This window comes from Meles meles, chromosome 5 (genome assembly GCF_922984935.1).
Source record: "Meles meles chromosome 5, mMelMel3.1 paternal haplotype, whole genome shotgun sequence".
Lineage (NCBI taxonomy): Eukaryota > Metazoa > Chordata > Mammalia > Carnivora > Mustelidae > Meles > Meles meles.
In genome coordinates this window covers 93,096,684-93,118,987 of record NC_060070.1, presented here as the reverse complement: position 1 = coordinate 93,118,987, position 22,304 = coordinate 93,096,684, and the positions used below count along the sequence as shown (strand labels likewise).

General features: G+C 45.7%; 1 long non-coding RNA gene across 1 annotated transcript; it reads right to left on the bottom strand.

Annotated features, from left to right (window-relative positions):
- Window positions 1-6,647: 6,647 nt before the first annotated feature.
- On the bottom strand, window positions 6,648-21,982 carry LOC123942052. Its single transcript, XR_006818386.1, has 3 exons — window positions 21,811-21,982; window positions 8,738-8,860; window positions 6,648-6,896 (listed from the first exon to the last, which is right to left on the bottom strand). It is a non-coding gene; the product is annotated as an uncharacterized LOC123942052 (long non-coding RNA).
- Between the last annotated feature and the right edge of the window lie 322 nt (window positions 21,983-22,304).

The window sequence follows — 22,304 nt, the reverse complement described above, 5'->3', positions numbered from 1 at the left end:
CATGTTCTAAGATGCGGTATGTTTGTTTACTAGCTTGGTAGAGCCCAGATTTCTGGGATCCCTGATATAGACTGAGCCTTTGCTAGGAGAGTATTTCTACTTGGAATGCAGGTCCAAGTTTTCCCACCAAGCTAGTGCCCAGAGCTTTAAGTGGCTCTTGGATCCTAGCATCTACAATGCCTCATGCCAACATCCATAAGGCTCACTGGGTCCTTCGTCCTCCAGGCCCATCTTCTGCTCTGCCCCACCCCGGAACCCCACAGGGGTCACACCACAGGAGGGAGAAAGGAGGCAGAGGCGTGTGAAGGTCCCAAGCCCTCACTCCAACCGCACGGATCTGAGCACTGGATGGAGGCAGGGATGGGACTAGGTGACCGTCAAGGTCTCTGAACCCTGAAATACTGATTCTCAGCAAAAGAAGCAAACTGCTATTTGCTCAGAGCAGGGATTCTCAACCTTCTCCAATGCAATGCCTCCTCTGTATTTCAAATATTTCATGATGCTTCTTTACTATCCTGAAATGAAAGGAAAAGGTACTATGTATATACACACAAAATTTTTAAAGGTCAGCAACTCAACTCCAACAAAAAGGAAGTGACTGATGATAATTTAGTGGGTATTGCCATAGGCAAATCCCCAGGCATGACTCTCCTGAAAACCCCGAGGGAGCACAGCTGCACCTGTGAATGGACCCCTGTGCCAGTTACACCAGTAACGCAGAGGGATGCAGGTGGGTGGTACTAGGATTCCAAAACCACCGGCAGCATTTCTAGTGGGGACAAATTTTAACTAAATCATGAACCTTGTTGAAGTACCATCTTAATTTATGTATTGGTTGCATTCTTGGGAAAATTTAATGTACTATAAAACCATGCAAAAATAATTTTATTGGGTTCTAGTAAAAGCAGGCTTTTCACCTCCAGGAACTACTGTAAAAGCTGGACATTTGACAATTGTGCGGGCTGTGGGACAACTCAGTTTATATGACCATCTCCTACAATCTCCTGCAGAATGACAGGGTGTCGGGCATCCATCGGCTCACTTACTAAATGCTAGTTGTAGTCCCCTGTACCACCCTGTTCAGAATGGCTGAATTGGAGTCTCCTCTCTGCCCAGGGCTCTAGGAGGCAGGTGGTAGGGGATACTGGGCATCACAGGGTCAAAGACACCAATGAAGTGTTTGCTGGGACATCATGCTGGTTTGCTGAAGCAGACAGAGTGGTACGTGTGTGGGGCCACTGAGGACTTCCTCTGAGCATGCCCCAGCCCCCAGCCTTGTCTCTCACATGGTCCTTGGTCTCCACACCAGCCCCAGCAACTCAGGTCTCATTAAGTTTAGATCCATTTATCAACCAGGGAGCTTTCAGAAGAAACTGAACACCCTCACTTTTGGACCAGACACTATCTATGGGTGATAGTCACAGTTGTTGTTCTTTTACTGCCTACCCCTGTCTAACTACAGAGGCTCTTATAATCAGTAATCTGAACAGGGAAAAAAAAATCCAGTGACCTGGGTAAGTTGCTTAACCTTTCTGTGCCTCAGTTTCTACAATAGTAAATGGGAATAATATTATAGGGATAATATTAGCCCCATAAGGTTGCTGTGAGAATTAAATAATACTGATGAGAAGTTTCAAACTTGGACGCATAGATGTAGGGTGTTATACTCTTATTCTGCACTATTAATAACACTAGGTCACTGAGCCTATTTGAGAAACATCCAACATGTGTTGATTACAGCCCATCCTTTGATCTCAGTGAAGAGGAGCCTGAGCCTCCCCCTTTCTGGACTGGTGTGCTGCACACTGTTCTCCCCATCTGTGTGGGGACTGCCAACAGAAAGCCCAAGGCAGTCAGCAAAGCCACTGTGGGAAACTGGCTGTTCTAGATGATGAAAGCTCCCCAGAAGGTGGCATGGTGGCAATGGCAACAAAATAGCAAATGACAACAATGGCTTTTACACAGCTTTGCAGGGTCCAAAGACTTGGATTCTATTTCCTCTTTCAATTCTCACTACCACCAGGCAGACATAAAATCAGACCCATTTTCCTGGGTAAGAAACTGAGGAGTAAATGATCCATTACAGCCCAGGATGGGGCAAAGCCAGGAGAGAACCCAGGCCTTGACTCCCTGTCCAGGGCTCTCTCTCCCCGAAGCACAATGCTTTACCTAGAGGAATTCTCACTACTGTCATGGCTGAAGGAAGTAGCTGAAAGCAAAGTGGGAATCCCAGCAGGTGCTGCAACTGGCCGGACAGTTATTCCCAGTTGCCAAGATCGCTTAGCCCTTTCCAGAGGGCAGGACCAGTCTTGGGACATTCGTTCCAGGGTACAATACACGGATGGGTCTGCCCCATTCCAAGGGAGATGTCTAGGGCTGAGAGTACAATAGGGAAACAGAGAGAAGCAAGAAGACGTGCCCTGGGACGGCATTAATGCAGGTTTTGAGAGGTCTGGAGAGAAAAAGAGAGGAGATGGGCTCTTCCATTTGCTCTACTCTCCTCCAGTGCTCCTACCTGGCCCAATTCCCTGGCCTAACCCAACCACTGCCCCAGGCACGCAGCGGACTCCAGACCCGCTCAGGCTGCGGGTTTCCCTTCCACCACCCAAACCTTTCTCCTGGGACCTGTCAAAAATATCCTGAGTCCTCCCGCCTCTCCTGGATCCCCGACCATGCCTGAGCAAGCCTCCTGGAAAGCCAGGAGTAGCAGGAGAGCCTGCCGGGTGCCTGTCCCCTACGTGCCTGTGCGTAGCACCTCCATACCTCAGGCATGCGCTGTGTGTGTGCCTGCCCTATTTGCCTGTGTGTGCTCCCTGCGTGCCCCCTGAGTGCCTCGGGCATGCTCTCTGCGTGCCTCACTGCGTGCCTTACGCATGCGCCATGCGTGCCTCATGTGCACCAGATGGGAACAGGTTTGTGTGCTCTTCCGGGCCCCTGTGGAAGCCTTCTCTTTGGCCGTGTGTCGCCTCAGGACCAGGGCCGCGGATTTAGGGTGCTGGGATCCCGGCGTGCCGGTGGAAGCCAGGGGATTGCAGGCCTCTCTGAGGTGCCGATGGGATGGCCCAGCTCCAGCTCAGCGACCCTACACGAGCTCGCCCAGCTGTTATCAGCCCGCTCAGATTTGTGGACAAAGTGGAAGAATTTGAGGCAGCCGGAAAGACTGGAGACACCCAGGCGCAGACTGAGAAAGAGGAAAAAGGTTTGGTTCACCTAAGCCTGTCTTCTAGACTGGACTGGGGTGCTGGAGGTAAGATGAAATTTGGGGCTTGGGGCCACGAAACCCTTAGGAGAGTGGTCCACAGTCCGAAAAGAACTTGGATGCCCTTTTTTGAAACTCGATTGTATTGAGCCCTTTGTAGGGACCGGGGGTTTTATATATGTGGTGGGGTGGGTATTGTTGTTTTAGTTTTACAGGTAGGGAAATGCAGAGCCAGGGTACTGTGCCCAGAGTCACACAGCTAATAAGTGGCAGAGCTCATATTTGAGCCCAAGTTTACCTCCTGTGAAAATGTTTGCTCTTGGAACCATTCTGTGCATCCTCCCTAATTTAAAGTGACCTGAGTCAAAGAGGGACCTGGTGGGTGAACTTTCTTCCTTTCACCCCAAGTCCAGCCTTCGTCATTAGATGAACTCAAGCCATGATGAGAGTCACTGAACAGGATTTGCAAAACTATTGTGTTTGCACACTCTGGCTTCTGCAGTGTCTTACTGCCCATCCCTACCTCTCTGAGCCTTGACCTCCAAATGCTCCGAAGAACGTCACTCTCTAGGTCACATGGTCTCCCCTGGGAACCCCTTGCTGTAGAGGAGGTGAGGGGTCCCTCTGTCTGGAACGCTGTCAGTACACTCCACCATGAGAAATAGGCTGAGGCCAGGAAGGGCTTTTCAAAGCCCAGAAGTCAACCACCCAGCCCTCCCAGCCACATCTTGAAGCATTTTTATCAAGAAGGATCTCCATGCAAATTTCAGAATCTGTCTGCCGCTCTCTTTGCAAAGAGTGTTAGAACCGTGGCGTGAAAGGAAATCCAGAGAGACAGGGTAATGGGGGCGGACGACTGCTAATGGGACCCTCAAGTCCCTGGGCTGTCAGTCCTGTCTCCCTTAAGCACACGTTTAGAGTTCAGGTTCAGCAAGGTGGAGGTGTATTCTGATTTGTTGATTTGGGGGAAAAAAAACCCAAAAAGCCAAATCACTTACCTTTTAGAGCCTTTGTTTGAAAAAAGAAATCAATATTTTAACCATTAATAAATACCTTCAGTGAAGGCAAGAGCATATTTTCAAACACTAGGTTGTGGGAATGTTATGAACAATTTTCCTCATATGCTAAAAATTATTTCTTTGTGTTTTGCCTCACACAATATGTATTTGGAAGGAAAGACCGACACTGCTTGTGAATGGGAGGGTATTTATGACTTCTGTTACTGTTTTTTTCCCAACAATTTTTCCTCCTCAGAATCTCAAGATGGGAAATTAAGCAGTAAATTATAACAATAATACACCTGGAATGTCAGTCTTCACAGTTTGGGAGTCAAAATAGAACCTCTCCTTCAGTATTGTCTTAGAGGATAATGCTTGGGGCCCCTCCTTCCCTTCACCTCCCCTTCCTTAAGGGTCAAGGAAACTCCAGTATGTCTGTCTGGCTGTTCTCAGTGGAAACGAGCTATCTAGAGTATTAGAGTCCCTCTGCCTCAGGCTACAGTAGTCTTAGTACAGGAAGCACAATGGCTGCTAATGAGTGTGCTGAGCTCCCATCACAGCCACTCTACTGGGTTTTGTCCAGGAGGCTATTGTACTATCATAGTACTGGATTATAGTCTGGGCTTTAGATCCACCCTGGCTAATGTCCACAACTTGAAATCCCTGGGAAGAGAAAAAGAGATTTTATTCTATTTTCTCCCAGAAGACCTCTGAATGCCTTATGCAGATTTGCTCACATCTTCCCAGTAAGTTTCAAGTCAATCATATGCAGACTTCCAGAGTAATCAATCAGCTTGTTGCAGAGGGTGTACCAGCTATCTTTTGCTATATAATGGGCCACCCTATAACTTAGTGCCTTAAAACAAGAACTATTTATTTGCTCCTGGTTCTACAGTCTGGAGACTACACTGAGGCTGGATGGCCCTTCAGTTGCTATTGCTGGAACAGCCCAGAGCTGATGCAACCTCTCACCCTGGAGGAGAGTCTAACTTACACGGGGTAGCTGATGAGTTTCAGGATAGCAGAAGCTGCAAGCTGTCTTAATGCCTGAGCTCAGAAGTTCCAGAATGTCCTGATGACTTCCACAAAATCCCAATTCAAATGGCGGAAGAATAGAGTCTACCTTCGGGGCTGTGAAAAATTGTTATTTGTCGACTTTGCAGACAGCCTACCCCAGTTAGAATAAATCTTATCCCTGGAACTTTCCAGAAATGACAGCTGCACTCCAAGCTGGCAGGTTCCATGATGGTGTGAGAGGATGTGTTGAGAACTTGCTCCCAGGGGTTTTTGAGGACAGGACACAGGGCAATTGTGGGACAAGATGAAGGGCAGGGGAAGATACCACTGTTGCTCTGAAAGCAGGATCTCTGGAACCCCATAAGCCAGCTCGGGGATTGGCTTTAGAAAGCCTCAGCAAAACTAGAACTGAAAACAAGAAATAAACCCTCAAAGGCTGTGGAATTATTTCATGCAGTGTGAATTATTGTCAGCATTATAAGTAGTTAATAGAAACACGATTTTGGTTGGTAGGTAATCCAGCCTGATCAAAGGCAGGAGTGGGCCACAGATCCTCCAACCCCTTCCAAATAAGGACTGAAGTAAAATGGGAAACACCAGGAAGCAGATTATGTGGCAAACTGATTTTTGGCAAATCAGTTTGTTATCTGCAAAGCACTTAGAGTTTACAGTGTTCTTTCTCATTACTTATTTAATGTGGCTGATTTAACTCTATCTCATAAACTGATAGCTTAAGCTCTAAGTTCATGATAGCTTCGTTTACCCACAGCCACCATTTATCTTAATCAGGACAAGCAGAGGAGGCCTCAATTGGAATTTGCACTCCTTGGGATGTGTTTGGAAAGCTAGAAACATGCAACCAAAGGAGCAAGGAACACCTGGAAGAGCACAGCTCCATAAACAAGACAGTCCCATGGGGCCAGCTTGGCCCAGTTTAGGGAAGGAGGAGATCCTCCCTCTGGGTCGGAGGGAATCCATGGTTCTGAAGAGGGATTGAGCTCGAAAGCTATGACTCTGATTTCAGCCACCTCTGAAATGCACAAGATTTCCTATGTGGTGGGACCTAGGAAGGTAGAAGTCTGAGGGCAAACAGAAGATGTCTTGCTAACAAAATCTGGAGGCAGCACTGCAGTAGGAGACTTTTACAGCCCCAAACAAGAGGGAGCTCTTTCTCCACAGACCATGGGCTCTGTCTCCAAGGATGACCCCCAGAAATCCTTGGGGGACCAAGATTTTCCCTGAACAGGCTGAAGCAAGAGCCACCGAAGTGTGGGTTCTTAACTGGTAATGGGCCTCCCCCTGTACTTGGAGCTTGGGGAAACTTGGCTCTCAGGGGGAAATAATTATCCCTGAAGAAGCTATGTAAATAAAATCAGAGCACATTCATTTATGAACTGTTTTTCTGTGTCATGGACCTGAATCTCTATTCAGTTTTTGAGACACCCAAAAGAAAATGAGAAAACACTATCCACTCGAGTGTTGGATTACCATCGACTTACCAGAGAACCGAAGGATCACATTCAGATACATAGACACCCTCTTGAAGATAAGGAAATTCTGGAGGCTAACGCAGGACACCAGACATCGGGAGTCTCACTGGTATTTCTTGTTCCCTCGTGGGCTATCAGGTGACTTGGAAATTCACTTAACCTCTCTGGTTCAAAGTAGTTGGGAAAATAGATCTAAAAGAAATTTTTCAGGGGATGACTTCAACATTTTCTACAAATTCAGTGATGCTCGAACGGTGTGAGGCCGGAAGCTAGAATTCGTTAGTAGACATGAACTTAGCGTGAAATCTGCTGGACTTTGAGGTTGAAACCTGGTTCTGCTGCTGTCTCTTCCAAGTGCCTCTGGGTTCTTTGGGTAAAGCACTTACATAGTGCTTATGAAACAAAAACAAAACTGTCTCTGTCAGGGTCCTGCCATGTGAGGTGCTTGGTTTTGAGACCTCTAAAATGGTCACATTGCAAAATGCTCGTGAGCCACTCTTTTCAAGTAGCTTTTCGATGCAGAGCCAAAGGCACAGCAGCTTGCATGATATGCAGCTGTGCTGGTCCCCAGGGCACCACTGTCCTCCCTGGTGCATGCCCTGGTAAGCAGCAGAGAGAGAATCAGAATTCCACAGGCAGGCTTTGAACTGAGCCAAACTGTGCACCCAAATCAGCCCAAGCTGCTCTCTCCAACTAAAAGCCAAACCAACCCAAATGCTAGTTTTCAAAGTTTGTCTCTAAACAAACCAGAGATTTTTCCCAAAGCCCAGGAAAAAAAGAAAGAAAAAAAAAAAAGCTCTAGTTTGAAAAAAATAATTGGACCTGTATAAATTTTTCTAATGAAAATAAAAACCCTGAAATGGAATAAAAATAAAGCATAAAAGTGCTCTCCAAATTGGACAGTTGCTGTACTTGGTTCAGGTGTCTGGTAAATATAAGGTCATAGTCTCTATGTATGTGGCACTGCAGAATTCAGCCAGAGAAAGCCTGCATCTTACAACAATAGCTGTCTTCCAGCATGTGTAACTGAGGCTGTAATCCTTTCAGTCCTCCTAGTACCTCTGAGACAGGTTCCACTTTTGTCCCCATCACAGAGCAGAACTCGAGGGCCCAGGGAGGTGAGGAATTAGCCCTGGATTGGCTGCGCTGCTGGAGCTGGGATGTGCCCGCTTCCCTGTACCTCCACGTGTGCCAGAGGCAGACTGGCGCTATCCAGGTGGGACCATCACAGAGCAAGAGGCTTCTTAGCAAGAACAGTGGCACAGAGGAAGCTTTTTTATGACCCAGTCATTGATGTGGGGTTTTTTTCCCCCTTAATTAGGCAGCTCAGGAAATAGGCCTTATAATTTTGTAGCACATATTTAAACAGATTTGGCACATTGCAAGACCCCATGAGTAGGACCATAGGCCCTATTCTCGAGCTCCTAGACATTCAAAATGTGCCATTCCACCTTTGCTTCACCCTGCTGCCCTGCCAGCTATCTCTGACTGTCATTGCTCTCTACACCATGTCTCTCCATAAGGAGGCTTACGGAGAACTCTCCTTTGATTATCCTTGTATTTACCTTAGGCAATGCCCTTCAGAACTTTCTAGCTCCATCTAGCTGCCTGTGGGTTCTACCTGTTCCCAGGACCCCATCCAAGAGGACAGCTCCGGTGAGGTGCCTCAACCCTTTGGCCAGGTGGAACCTTTGATAGTACCTAGCTATGAGGATCTCAGAGAACGTCTCCAGCTGTGAGCTCCAAGGCCACACCCCTGGGGGGCCAATAGCTCTTGTACTTTATTCACCATGCAGAAGGAGAGAGGATTCTTTGGTGATTGGTGGATGGGGTGAGCAGAACTGTTTCTGTGCACACATAAGCCCAGGACCTCCAGAAATACCTGGGTGAGGGGGATAAGGTCCTACACTCATACTATTAGGGACTTGGAACAAAGTGGGATTTTAATGTTGGCGGGGCTGTATTTGCACCCTGTATTTGCGGGTATGGAGTAACTGTTGTAAAAATAGACCCAATACAAGTTTATTTCTTACCCACATAAATAATTCTGGGCAGCTGTTCAGAAAGGCAGGGTGATTCTCCTCCCTGTCATTCAGGGACCCAGGCTCGTACTATCTCATGGCTCTGTCATCCTCTGGAGCCTGTTCATCCAGTTGCTGGAAGGACAAAAATGTGGTGGGTCATACATGGGAGACTATGACCAGGCCTGTAAGCAGGGTGGCTCACTTCATCTCATATTCCAATGGATAAAACTCAACCATGGGACACATCTTTCCCAGCAAGGGAAACTGGGAAATGGATTTGGTTGTGTGCCTCGGAAGAATGGGAGAAAGGATTGATTTTGCTGTAAGTGTGATAGGTATTGCACTTACAGACTGATGAGAACTCCTGCAACTCTTTGAAGTTCCTTGATAGAGAATCTAAGAGAAAACAAAAGGAGATCAAGAGAGATTTAAAAATTATTACAGACCACAATGAACTAAATAAATGTGAAGTTGTAGGTTAAAGTAGCTAGCCCATCTTACAGAATCCATCTAATCCTGACAAGTTGTCCTAAATCTTTATATAAAAGTTGTGAATCATTGCTTTATGTGTAATAACTATTACAGATAAATTCCCACTCATAGAGGAAAGACAAACTGAATCTTGGGTATATCCATTCCTCTAATAACAGTGAATAACTGTTATTATCTAATAACTGCTTTTCACGGAAAAAGCAGGACAGAAAACTATAGATAACAGCATGATGACTGCTATGGAAGCGTATACCACCACCACCACCAAAAACCTGCACAGAGAAAAGGTCAGAATAAAAACATCAAAATAGCAGTAGCTGGGGTGTCTGGGTAGCTCAGTCAGTTGAATGTCCAGCTCTTGATTTGGCCCAGGACATGACCTCAGGGTCATGAGACCTAGCCCTGCCTCAGGCTCCGTGCTCAGTGGGGAGGCTGCTTGAGATTTTCTCTCTCTCCTCTCCCTCTGCCCCTCCCCTGCTCATGTGCACACACACTCTCTCTCTCTCCAAAATAAATCAGTCTTTAAAAAATACAGCAATAGTTGTCTTTATATTAGGGTACTCTAGATTTGTTCTTCCTAGATCTAAATTTTCTATAATGTCTAAAAGTTTCCAGGAGAGCTTGCATTGTTGTGTAATGGGAATAAGTAATGGAAGAGAGACCCAAATGCCCTAAGAGCCTCCCTCTGCCCTCTTGTGTCCTAAATAAGACCTTCCTCTTGTGTTCTTTTACTCCTCTTCATGCTCCAGAGAATCAGTCTGGATAGTTGTCACTGTACTGCCTACCCGGTGCAGTGAAATGCTCATGCTCACCAATTACGTATCACCAACCCAGTAGGTGTCCTAGGGTTCTCATCTTCCTATCAGGAGAGAGGGGAGAGGCCTTTGCTCACAGGACAACCATGGCAGGGTTTCCTGGGCTAGGAGGGTCCAGAGTTATAGTTGGTTTTTTCATTGTAGGGTTTGTTCATGAACTCCAGCCCTGTTCCTATCAGCCTTCTTCACCAGGAAAGTCCTTGCCAGGATCAGGTATTAGTTAACTCATGTGTTGTGTGTTAATGTATGTGCTCACACATGCCAGTCTTCATCCTTGTGTTAACAAGGGTCAGAGACTGAACATCAGATCTAGAGCCAGAAAACATTTCTATTTTCTACTCTAATTGATGGCTAACTTACATTAAGCTCTTGGGGTTTTGGATCATTATCTATGAACAAATAGGAGAAGACGTTTAAGCTGTGAGATCCAAAGGCAGCAATAGAAGGGACCAGTGATATGTGTCTGTGAGGGACTTGAAATGGGGGCAGGGGTCTGAGAGGGGATTGTGGAGCTGGACTCCAGGGAAGATGGAGCAGAGTGCAGAGGGGAACATGGAAGGTAGCTGAGGGAGGCAAAGGTTGGCTCGTGCAGGGTCTTAAAGGTCACGGTGAGAAGTTTGGATTTAATTTTAACTACCATAGGAAGCCACAAAGTTTTATGCAGAGAAATGCATAAAATGCATCATGATCTGAATTCCATTTTGAGAAGAAAATGGTCCCTGGGGCACCTGTGTGGAGGAGGAGGAATGAAAGGACAGGAGGGACAGTGAGTGGAAATAGTGGAGATAATCTTGGAGGTGATTAAGGTTGTCCGCACAGAAGATGTTGGTGGCCTGGAGGGGGACAGTAGCAGTGTATGGATTCTACTTGAACCTCCAGGGCTCCCATTGGACCAGACATAAGGAACGAGAAAGAAGGAACTTGAATCAAGGAGGAACCTGAGATATCCAGCGTGAGTAGATGCCACTGCCCCTTGCCAAACTAAGGATATCAAGATAAAACAGAGTCCCATTTCAGAAGTGTTAAGGGTGAATTAATAAATTAATTAATGCCTTTGATTTTCTGGGAAGTACCACAGTTGGGTCTGTGATTGAATATCAGAAATTTTTGGTCGAATATTAAATTTAAGACAAACTGATCCACAGTCACTTTTCAAGTTGGTGTCATTTTCAGAACACCATGTCCTAAACTGGAAAGCAGGTTCCTTCTTAGAATGATGAAAATAGCTATGTGGAGGTGGTCTTCATGTGTTCAGATTGGGTTATGGAAAGACTAACAACCCCACAGGGCAGACTGGGGAACAGGGGACAGCGGCCTCTCTTGAGAATCCTGCAAAGCCACCCTGCAGACATGTGACTAGCATGGCCGTGCTTGTAGGAAGGGTGAGGACTGGCCCGGGGACCACTGCTGGGACCAGTCATTGTCTCCAGCTCCATGCCCGTTTTTGAGCTCAGCAAAACCCCAAATGCCTTTGGTCCCTGAACTCCCTTTCTTCTGCATGGAAGTCCCAACATATTTCAGGGAAATCTGTAACCGATTTGTGAACAATCTGCTTTCCCTGGAGCAACTTTGTCACAAAATATAGTATTTTTGCATTCTTGTTGAAACCACTGATGTGTGCCCCTGCCCCACTCTCCTCTCAACCCCCTACCCAGCACACGCCCACCCCACCAATCAGGGCCTCTTTCCACACATGTAACTGTTGCAGAATGGATGCCAAACCCAAAAACTGGTTATCTCCAAAATAATTTCCATCTTCCATGGGGCCATGTGCTCCAGGGGAGTAGTTAGGAGAAGATATACTGTAAATTAGAACAGCTTATTTTCAGAAGCCACGTTTTAGAAACTTGATAGCAGCTCTGTGTTCTTGATAACCGTGCTCCTTGGAGAGCTGCACACACGTCTGTGTTGATGCTGGACTGGGTGCCCCCAGATTAGCTAGTTGGATCAGTCAAGTGGTTCAAGCCCCATTCCTTGTATTTGGGATCATGGAAACCCCAAAGGCTACCTTCCCCACCCCTTCCCTCTGGGTTGGAATTCTGTGTATTGCAGATAAATTTTATCCATCTGTTTCTGATTCATTTACCCCAACTCATCATGATATTTGTTTTGCAAGAGAGATTCAGCAATGAAAAGTTATTTTCAAATTCTTCATAGAGAAAGGCTTATGTCTTCTCATGTACAAATAGAATGTCTGCTCTTGCAAAAAGAAAAGGAAAAAGAAAGAAAGAAAATACCAGAGTCCCTAAAATATAGTCAGTAGAGAAGCCAAGATGGTGAGAATAGAGGTTTAGAATCTAGCTACACGTCCAGCTCCCATTTTTGCTAAATTCTAGTTGTTGAGGAGTCTGGACGGGACCCACTCCCATGGCATTCTGGACTTCATTCCTGGGCTGAGGGTGGGGGAGGGGAAAGGAGAGGGAAGACACTTCCAGAGCCACTGCCCTGGTCACATGCTCCAGGAAGCCTGAGGCAGCAGAGGGGTGTCGTGCCGACTGAGACAGCAATGCCAGCTGAGGGCAGTCCATGCCGACCTCATCCCCAATCCCACAGAAACAGAGATGCCATGAGATGGTTGCTGTAACTGTGACAAACCCCCGTGTCATTTCACAAAGGGTGGGAGCCCGCTTCTAGTAGCTTCTCCCAACCCCACAATACCGGTGGGGCATCGGAAGGACCAGCGCTCCCTGCCCAGCCAGGCCTTCTCCTCGGCAATGGGACCGCCAGAGAAAGGCGTGCCCCTCCTAGGGCCAGACGCAGGCACCGGCTCCGGCGGCCTGTCATTTCCACGGTGGTAACGAGGTTTCTGTGACCTTGACTTTCTATGGCCCATCTCCCTCTGGCCGCAGCCGCCGCCGGGGGATGAGGGTCCAGCTCCTGTTACCACCAGCATGCCTGGCAAGCCTGGACTGAGGCACAGGGAAACACTGAAGCAGGGGCAGAGGCGGGCGCCATCTGGGACCAATTAGAGGCTGACTTTTATCCTGAGGCCTCTATAAACCATCCATCAGGGAGGCAAAAAGAAAAAAGCACAACCTTCTTTTCCTTTTTATTTATTTATTCTCTGCTTTGTTTATAGTGACAGTGGTCAGTTTCCCTGAAAGGAAATCACTGAAAATTACAGGGTGTTTGGTTGGGCTTTTTAAAAATTAATTTCCTCTATTTTTGTATGAATTTGATTTGCTCTCATTCCCTTCCACTAACTCATGCTCAGTGAAAAATCTCTTTTGATTTGTTCTTAATGTGGAAAATGTTGGCAGTTCCACGTGGCAGTTGGGAACAATCCGAGGAGCACAGACCAGGTAGAGCTTTCCGCTGGCTTCCCAGAGTGAGGAGATAGTCTCTCAGAGCGAGGGCTGAGCACAGAGCCCCTTACCTGGCCTCTGCCCCAGGGCCAAGAAGCCTCCTCCAGCTCCTCCTCAGCCGCCTCCCCACCCCACGCCACGCCAGTCAGCACCTTGCCCAGAGGCTTGCTCTGTTTCTCCCCCTCACAGCTCCCTTCTCTTTCTAGTCACATTATCCTTTCAAGAGAATATTCCCCGTTAAAGACCCAATTCTCTTGCAAGATAGCTTCCCCCAACTGGAAGTTCATTCTTCTGAAACAGCCTCAAGATGCTGCCTCCTGGGTGCGGACAGGTTCTACAGGCTCAGAGTAAGAGATCTTCAGGATGCCAGACAGGTCCTTGCATCTTATCCTCACAAAGACCAAGTTCTCAGACGCTGGGCATGAGTGGAGGTAGGGGTTTCTAAGGCCGGGGTCAGGAGCTGGGCAAGAGCTCCTAAGGGAGAGTCAGGAAACCTGGTTCCAGATCCAGTTCTGCCATTTACTGGTGAGGTGACCTTGGACAGGTTACTTTACCTCCCAAAGCTTCAGTTTCCTTAAGGAACATGATCACCGTTGTCATTGAACCCTCTATGTACAGAGGCTGTCCTGTGCCAACTTGGTGCTACGCTCTTTACTCACCTTGCCTTACTTCATCCTCATAACAAGCTCAGGGAGTAGGCATTTTTTTTATCCCCCTTTGACAGATGAGGAAACTGAGGCACTGAGAGATTCAATTTTTCTTTTTTTTTAAGAATTAAAAACTGGAATTCAAACCCAGACTGCCCAACTCTAAAGACGGGCTCGTAACCACCACTGCTTTATTCTGCCCATCTCCCAATAAGAGCTGTTAGTTCTAGGACACCTGCATGTTTCTATGTGTTTTATCCTCACAAAGCCCCTGAGACAGTCTACCAGGAAGAGGGGAGGAGCAGGACTTGAGTGTGGTCAGTGAGCCCAGAGTGTCAAGTGGTGAGACGTGAATGAAGAATGTTTCACACAGAGTGTTACTCGTAAACCAAGCATGGTCGACCCTGAGCAGTGCCCAAGGAGCCAGGGTTCCATCCTGGAGGCCCCAGAGGCCCTTGTGGAAGGCTCTCCTACAGAGGGTAATTTAAACAAACCCTGTCTTTGACCCCCAGGCCTCAAAACATGTCTGAGGAGTAACCTTCATCCACCTTGCTCATTTGCTCAAGCTGCTTCTTTGGTAGTAGTCAAGTTCCTATGGAAATGAGCCAGGGAGTGGGGAGGGGGCTCCTACGGGCTGACGAGAGATCCCCAACTGTGCTTCCAGGCCCCAGGGGATGCTCAGGGTGGTGGACACTGCCCCTTCTCCAGGTGGGCAGTCTGCTTCAGGACTCCAGCCAAACCAATGACCTCATTGCTGGACTGGCTGCTGCCTGTCACAGGAGCACTTTGTCCAGTTTTTCTGTTATTTCATTGTGGTGGCTCAGCCCACACTTGTTCCCAAAACCAAACATGGTTTGTTATTGTTAGCCCCATTTACAGCTCCATGTGTCTCTGGACTCCAATCTGAGTAATTTCTTCAACCTGTTTCCCAGTGCACCAATTCTTTCTTCAACTATCTAATCTGCAGTCTAACCAATAATTGAGGTTCTAGATTTTTTGTTCTTTTTTTTTTTCTTAATGACTGTACTTCTGTACCTTTTATTTCTAGAGGTTCCACTTGGATCAACACTGAGGATGACTATTTCTTAGTTACTGTTTTATTTTATTTGATAAAGTCTATTTTATTTGATATGTTGCTAGCAGGTGATAATAGATGATGATGGTTTTACAGGATTCAGGCAGGGATTACATTCTTGAGTTTAAGAAGTTAGTTCATTGACTTTCTTACTTCTAGTGGCATGACCTCTGAGTTTCAAATAAATATTATGCCTTGCTGGACTCACCATCCATAACGCAACTTTCTAGTGGGTGTCCCATACTACAAAGTCTGGGAGACCAGAAACTTCACTTCCAAGACTCCCTTTCAGGCAGAGTTTTAGATGACAGTTAAGCTCTATCATTGGGTGCAGAAATGAGACAGATGCCTCCTTCCAGAAGCATTTGGCTGTTTTCTGCTGGTAAGGAAGATTATAAAGATACAGGGTCCAATTCCATTTACATGGTTTTGGAAAACCATTCAAAGAACTGCACTGGCTGAAACCAGCTTTCCATTGTCTGATAACTAGATTCTTGGGTATTTACCAGCAATACTGGTGATGATAACAGCTTCCTGGTCTGGTTTCCTGATTTCTGGTTCCCTTACTGACGTGGTTTCTGATCTTCTGATCTACCTTCTCCCATCTTCCTGATTGGCAGTTCATTTCTCCAATGTTCTGGGAGTCCTTTCTGGTCGTCCAGCTGCGAGCTTGCCCCTCCAACTCTTACAAAGATTTCCTAAGCAACAACTTCATGGTATTAAATCCCATTCCACTTAAAAATACAGAGTAGTTTCTGTTTTCCTGCACTGAACCCTGCATACCATACTATAATGTCAAAAGTCTCTTTACAAGCATAGTTAATCTCAAATACCTTTTGGTATATAGCATGGGAAAGAGCCAGCCATGTCTGGGTTGAGTCCTTCTCTATTTTCTGCCTTCATGGCTCAGGGAAAGTAACTGAACCTCTCTGTGCTTCAGGTTTTTTCTTCTGTAAAGTTTACAATATCTCATTCATAGGGTTGTTAGAGAAGGAAATGAATTAGTGTAAGGATAATTCCTTTTACAGAAAAGGAACTTAACAAGATGTAGAAAGAAATGTTGAAATAGTATTTCTCCAGGGCAAAATTTTAAGATCAGTAAAACTTGAACAATATAAATTTCTGTCCATCCCAATGTTATATCTCCTATTATTGTTCTTTTATTTCTCTTTCCTTCATAGCAGTCTTCAAGTGAGGACTTCTACTTCTTTCTCCAATTTATCTGTTTGGTGTTAAACCCTCTCAAAATGACCAACATTTGCTATAAATTTTATGCTTAACAAAGCATTGTTTTCCAACTACCAACTCTCAAACTATCTTAGGCCTCAGTTATCCCTAAAACATAATGGAAGCAGGCAAAGTGCTGGAGACATAGTTAATCATAGCCAGAATCTGTCAGATCTAATGTGTCAAATCCTCCTAGACGCACCAACATCTCTTTGGGAGAATAAATCACTCCCAAATTTGCATGTGTACAATGTCAAAATAGATGGGAGGCATAGAACTTTCTTTTAGATGCGGTGAATTCTCTTGCTCTTACACCTTTACATGGACTACAGCTGCAGAGCACAATGCTCCTCTCACAGCACTTGGTCACTGGTCAGTCTGCAGGGCCCAGCCCTGGTTCCGCTGATGCCCCACTTCTCTTCCCCATTCTTCTCTCCCTGTTGGCAACCACTCTAATGTGTTTTATTTGTATATATACTTCTAAGTACCAGTGTGATATTTAAGCGTGCAAATATTTGTATAAATGACATGGCCCTATGAACCTTATTCTCTTTCTTATTCCACCCCCTCCCCTGACGAATCACCATATTCTTAAGATATATCACAACACACCTTACTTCTCAGCGACACAGTACTCCGTAGCGAGATTTCCCCTCATTGTCTACACAGGGATTTCCTCTACCTCCCACTCCCACAAACCGTCTGTGGTGAGCATTCTCCTACCGACTCCCTTATGGGCCTAGAGGATGAATTCCCTGCGCTACAGGTGAAAGAGGAGATGGCTGGGACATGGGGCAGAAACACATTTCATTGACTGAGTATTCCCAGGTAGCTTTTCAGCATGAGTGCACCTAACTGCATTTCCAGTAGTGGGACACTAATTCCCTATTTCCCCAGACCCATGCAACTTTGGCATTATCCAACTTTTCGATGTCGGCATCCCAGTGAAGTGAAGTGATACATTACTATTGATTTGATTTGGATTCCTCTGGTTTCTGCCGAGTTTGAGCATCTTTCCACATGGATCAATGGCTTCCTCAGCCATTTGAGCCCCCTTTTCTGTAAATTGCCCATTCACATCTTTTGCCCCTTTTTTCATATCTGGGTTTCCTTTGTAAAGTTTACTGATATATATTAATGTTTGGTAAGATAGATTTCTCCTTTTTGCTTGTGTTTTGTTAACAAAATTATTTGTTGACCTCTGTGTTTCCATAAAAATTTTAAAATAAATATATTGAGTTTCTCAAAATATGCAATGAATTTTTATAGTAGGATTGTACTAAAGTCACACATTATTTAGGAAAGATATTTCAACCTTATAATGTTTTGCAATCCCATCTAAATATATGGACTATCTTTCCCAGTTATTTAAATTTTATTTGGCATCTCTTAGATGAACTTTCATTTTCTTCCATGATGTATTCCCTTTTTTAAAGTTTTTAAAAAGATTTTATTTTATTTATTTGAGAGAACTAGTAGGAGGAAAGGCAGAGTGAGGACCAGACTCCCTGCTGAGCAGGGAGTCCTACATTGGACTAGATCCCAAAGCTGAAGGCAGACACTTAACTAACTGAGCCACACAGGTGACCTCATTTTTTTTCTTTTTCAGGTTTTATTTATTTAGAGAGAGTGTGTGCATGCATGTGCACACTTGTGTAAGCAGGAGGAGGGGCAAAGAGAAACCCAGTGACTCCAGTGCTCAGCTTGATCTCATGAACCTGAGATCATGACCTGAGCCAAAATCAAGAGTCAGAAGCTTAAGTGACTGAGCCACCCAGGTGCCCCTTCCATGGTGTATTTTTTAAATTAAATTCTGGATACTTCTGTTTTTTGGTTAATAATAATAATATTTTGTTTTTTCTCATATCTTTAGTTGCCTATTGCCAACCTAGAAAGAATGTTATTAGTTGATATTTTTATAAGTTAAACTTGTCTCTAGTAACCTTACCAGATATCCTTATCAGTTCTATGAGTTTGCTGATTTGTTTTTTCTTATTTGCATGTAAGAACAGGTATTTCTTCTCTGCTAATTTTTATGCCTTTTCTTATTATTGTCTTACTCCATTGTGGATTTTGGGAGGTGGGGGAAGGAGAGGTCACTTATAGTTTTTACCAGGACCAATTCTTTGTTAAGCAATAGCAGCAGTAGTGAGATCCTTGTTTTGTTCCAATATTAAAGGGGATCCCCAAAGTTTAAACGTGATGTTTACTATAGCTTTTGATGTAGCTGACCTTTATTAAGTGGACGAAATACCCATCTATTTCTTCTTTGTAAAGAGATTGTCTTAGTTCTTTTAGGCCGTTCTAACAAATTACCATTGACTGGGGAGCTAATGAACAACAGGAATTCACTTCTCAAAGTTTTGGAGAGTGGAAGTGCAAGATCAGGATGCCAGTGTGGTCAGGTTCTGGCGAAAGCCTTCTTCAGATTGCAGACCACCAACTTCTCACTTTGTCCTCTAGTGGTGAAAGGGGCAAGGGGTGACTCTGGAGCCTTTCCATAAAGGCATTAATCCCATTAATGAGGATGGAGCCATGAGGCCTAATCACCTCCCAAAGACCCCCCCCCCCATGCCATCCCCTTGGGGGTTAGAATTTCAAAATATGAATTTGGGGCTTGAGGGGGTGCACTCAATTCAGCCTATAGCATAGATTTTATTTTATGAACATAAGTAAGTGTTGACATTTAGAAAGTGCTTCTTTTGCAACTAGGATGAAGTGATAATGCGATTCCTTTCGTCCTTTATCCATGAATATGAGCAGTTATATTGATGGATTTTCTGGTTTTGAACCATCCTTTTCTTCATGAGTTACTTCATAATAGGGATTATGTGATGTCATTTTAAAGAAAGATGTTGGGGGTGCCTGGGTGGCTCAGTGGGTTAAGCCTCTGCCTTCGGCTCAGGTCATGATCTCAGGGTCCTGGGATCGAGTCCCGCATCGGGCTCTCTGCTCGTTAGGGAGCCTGCTTCCTCCTCTCTCTCTCTGCCTGCCTCTCTGCCTACTTGTGATCTCTCTCTGTCAAATAAATAAATTAAATTTAAAAAAAATATCTTAAAGATGTTGAATTGGGTTGACTAATATTTAAAATTTTTTTAAAATTTAACCTCTATGCTGACCATATTCTTTGAAAATTGAAAGAAATCAGAGATGAGGATCTAGCAGAGAATTAAGACTAGTGAAGGACTTTAGTATCATAGTAAAATAAAGACATTTACTGTATTAACTGGACTTAATGTTCTCTTTGAGAGAGGAACCCTGCCATGGTCTGATTGTTTATGGCCCCCCCCTACTCTGAATTCACATGTTGAAATCTTAGTCGCTGATAGTGTTAGGAGGTGGGGCTTTTGGGGTGATTAGGTCATGAGGGTAGAGCCCTCATAAATGAGATTAGTGCTCTTATAAAGGAAGCCCAAGAGATATGAGGTTAGAACAAAAAGATGACCGTCTTTGACCCAGGAAGTGGGGCCTCCCCAGACAACAAACCTGCCAGCACCTTGTCTTGGACTTCCCAGCCTCCAGAACTGTGAGAAATAAATATTCAATGTTTATAAAGTATCCAAACTATGGTATTTTGTTAGAGCTGACTGAATGGACTAAGACAAAAGTTAGAGAAAAAGGGAGAAAAATCTTTGAAGTCTCCAAATTTTCTTTTTTCCAACTCTGACTCTAAATAATCAGTGTCATGATTTTCTGTCTGTTGTCATTTCTTTTCATGTAGTGCTTCATACTTTTAATCTTCCTCAAAGATCTGGCAAAATGGCCACAAAGTTCCAACTTTTCCCACGTATTTTAGAAGGCCGGTTTTTGCTTGGGCAAAGGGATAAACTCTCCATCCCGACATCTCCAGGTCAGTGGGAGAGGCTGGAGCAAGCAAGGGAGGAGCCTGTCCTTTCTCTCATGAAAGCAACACTTTTCCCTGGAGGAAGGAAGAAAGACCTTCGCAAGCCCTTGCCAGCTGCTCTGGGCAGCATACCTTCAGGGTGGGGGATAGAGACATGCGAGCTACTTTAGGCAAGCATGTTCACTTGCACATCCACTCTGTTCTAAAGGAAAGGGAGAAACATAATTCAAAGTTCTTATTTTCGTTGGAATAGAAGATCTTTATAGTCTCTTGATGAAAAATGACAGATCTCTGTCTCCTGAATATCTCTGATCCCCCTATGTTCCCAGCTTTCTCCGGACTGTGTCCCACTAACCCTGGGGAGACTGCTTCTCAGAAATGCCAGGAAGTACTTAGGAAGGGAGGGAGTCACTGCATGAAAGTCAGCTTCTGGCGCAGTTCCTCCCAGGGGGACAGTCTGCAGAACCTCCCTCAATGGAAGGAGCCGCATGTTGTTAATTAGGAACAGGCCCATCAAGCAGTGTCAAGGGGACACTTGCAAAGTGTCAGGAGCTATGCAAGTTTAATTACTTGACCTATCTGATAGGCAGGCCTTATGTGTCGGAAAGCAGGGGAAGGGGAGCTGGATTTAAACCTGGCCTTAGGCCCCTTTAATGCTTCCTTTAAGCTTAAGCAACATGATGGAGTTGTGTGGACATCTCAGAACACAGAGCACCAGGAAGGAAGTCTGGACACCCCGAGTCTTCATCCCACCTCTGCCTCTGTGGCCATGGGACTCTCTGAACTGCGGTTTCTTCATCTGTTCGGCAAGCAGGCCAACTCGATGACTTTTAAACGCCCTTCTAGCCATGCGTTCAGGGCCAAGAAAACATCACATGCTTTTTCACACTAAATTCCACCAAATCCCTCACCCCCAGAACCAAGCGGCCTACATGGAAGAGCCTCCAATTAACAGCTTTGTGGGTCCGGGGTGTGGATGAGCCACTTCACAGGGCAAAGAAGCCAAAACCATCCCCACAAGAAGAGACCACCAACGTGCTCTCCAAACCTGTGTTCGGAGAGGCTGGCCTTGATGGAAATCTGCAATTAGCTGTTTGAATCCCTAAAATAGCTTCGCTACTGTTGTATGGAGTCACATAGGAAAAGAAAAACCAGGGGCCACCGCAGTAAGGTCAGGGAGGAGTCGGACTCAGGGCTCCAAGTGCCAACCTTCTATTTGAGTTGTGTGTGGTTGCAGATACTGTTCTGATTTCCAGAGAGCTGACAGCTGGGATGAACGGCTGCTTAACCTGATTAGATATGCCCCGGCCACAGACTCTGGGGCCACAGACAACTGCTCATTTGAAATGCATGCCACTGGCACCCGACTGAAAGAATAAAGGCCAGCCTCAAACAGACAGCACATTCTTGGATGCAAACCTTATGGTTTCTACACAGAAAAAAAAAAAAAAAAAAAGCTTTATAACCGCCTGGGGTTCCTTTTCACAGAATAGTCTTTGTTGAAGAGTGTTTAGAACAACTTGTAACTTTAGCACTTTACTTAATTGCAGCTTGTCATCTAGCACCAAGTGGTATGTGAGGAGCCCGGGGCGGGGGTGGAGGGGGGACACAAGAGCTACCGCCGTCCTGTGTTCAGCCCACTCTTTGCTCCCTGGGATCCGGCGGCCAGCTCCCTACCTTTCCCTTCAGGATCCCCACGTAGCCAACAAACACTGCTGTCTTCCTGCTGGTCATCAGGACTGTACAGCCTCGATTTTACCCCCAAAGGATGGCTCCCTGCTCGGTCGTGCGGCCCTCTGCCCTGCTGCGGTCTGAGCCACACTTCTCAGTAGCACGCGGCCTCAGGAGGCATCTCTAGGAGCCGGAGCGGTGACTGGCACGGCCCCATGGGAGGATGGTAGGAGGGCCCAGAAGGGCTTCTCTGAGTATTATTATGGCTCATTTAAATGTCAGTACAAAATACTATGGTGTGGTAAAACGAACATTATTGGCCTGGTATTGAGAACAACACCTCTTTAGAGCTCCCTCCTAGAAAGACAAGCTTTTGCTCTCTGCCCATCTCGGGAAGCACTGTGGCCCATGGTCCATTTGTGAAATGGAGGTAGATGTCATTGCTTCACAAGCCACACGTCAGAGCCAAGTACACATCCTGAGGCTTATCAGTTATCCTT